Source organism: Crocodylus siamensis, chromosome 3 (assembly GCF_052110815.1).
Source record: "Crocodylus siamensis isolate JL-2025a chromosome 3, ASM5211081v1, whole genome shotgun sequence".
NCBI classification, from domain to species: domain Eukaryota; kingdom Metazoa; phylum Chordata; order Crocodylia; family Crocodylidae; genus Crocodylus; species Crocodylus siamensis.
Window position 1 is genome coordinate 60,777,958 of NC_143397.1, and position 1,825 is coordinate 60,779,782.

The following is a 1,825-nucleotide window of genomic DNA, read 5'->3' on the forward strand; positions in this document are numbered from 1 at the left end:
AAGAACTTTTACAATATTTTCTCTGATGCCTGATGATGGGTGTTTGCTCCTGAGAGCTCGCAATTAAAAAATTTTTTTGGCAAAAATCTTGTTGGTCTAATAAAAGATATCACCTCTGTCCACAAGCCCCGATTGTTTTTTCCTCTAGACCAATATGGGTACAACCTGGAAAATGAACTAATGCACATTAATTAAGACTTTTTACTTGGTCCTTAAAAGACTAAAAATTATGCGAGAAAGCATTTTTGTTAATTAACCTTGTAACATAAACCTGGGGGAATTCAGTCATACAATAGTTCCACAGAGTAACAAAAGGTATATATGAAGCAGAAAATAGGTTGGGATATCCTAAGGCTGCTAAAATATCATCACCATGATGTTCTGGAAGGACTAAGGTCTTTCAGGCATGTGATACTTGGACACAGCTAAAACTAATGAGCCATTTCTGTACCTGTCTTCTTTTAAACGAAAAGTAAAGGATCAATAAAGCAAACAAGAAAGAAGCATCATTACTAATTCCATAATAAAGGCTGGAAAGTTGGACAAAGCTTCACATTTGGTGGAAGCAACTTAGCAAAGCACTAAAAAGAGCTCACTACCTCATTCCTGTAATTGAAGAACTATTAGCTGACTTGGCAAAAGCAAATATAGTCTCAGTGCTGGTGCCCAAGGCAGATATTGACGGTTGCTCCTAGGTAAGGAAAGCAGATAGAGTTGAGCAGATAGAGTTGATTAGGAGAGCTGTTTAAAATCACACCTGCAGAACAATATCAAGACGAGTAGCAAGGTGTGTTCACAGGGCTCGGGGAGAACCACATCAGGGCCCATGACATATGCAAGTGTCTGGGAGAAGCTGCGGTGGGACACCACCATGACCTCATTCGTGTGCCACAGTCTGGGAAAAAAACACATCTGCTTCTTATGATGCAAGATGAAATTGTGATTGCAGCAGTGTCCCAAAGGGAATAATCACTCATTGACTTGATGCCTCAAAAGGCAGTGTAGCAAGCTGCCCCAACCAGCACTGTACTTAGACTTTGGGCTAACTTTTAGTATTGGGCCCCCTTTTACCAGAGATAATGATAATAATAATCAGATAATGGAATAAAAATAACCATTTTTGGACCCCGCTTCTGTTTGCCTATTCCTGTGTCTTGGCCCTGGGCCTGACTTAATGGTAATGGTATGGAAGGATTCAGAGACCATCAGGGTTTGTAAATGATTCAGCACTTCTGCCTCACCTCTCACAGGTAGGAATGAGGCAACTGTTGGACAGATGGGCCCCACAACACGCAGCACACGACCAGGTGCCCAGTCCCCTGGGCTAACACCGTGTCAGTGAGATGGTGCTTAAGGCACAACTGCTCCAAAAAGGAAACCAGCGGCTTTTGTGACAGTAGCCAGTTACTTTTTGGGCCCCCAAAGAACCATAATCCCCAGAGCTAAATACTCGGAAATAGTGTTTTCAAGGAGAATGGACACTGGAAGGGAGAAGCCGGGCAGCACAGACGGGAGCGCAGCGATCACACAGCCAAGGCCCCCGAGCACGTGGGGGCGGGGGCCCGACAGCACCTTTCAAGCGCTCGTGAGACCCAGTCGGAAACCAAGCTGAAACACAAAGCACCCCCAGCGGCGCTGACTCGCACTGCGCAGGCGCCCCACCTCCCTTGCTCTTCCTTTCTTAAAGCGTTTCCCATTGGCCGCCCGCCTGCGGTCTTTCGACGCCCACCAATCACTCTCTCCCTGATTGGTTTGACAGCCGGCGTGACCTCTCGAGCTACCCGCCCCTTCCGGCCTGGCCGACGCAGTCGCTTGGCGGAGTCGC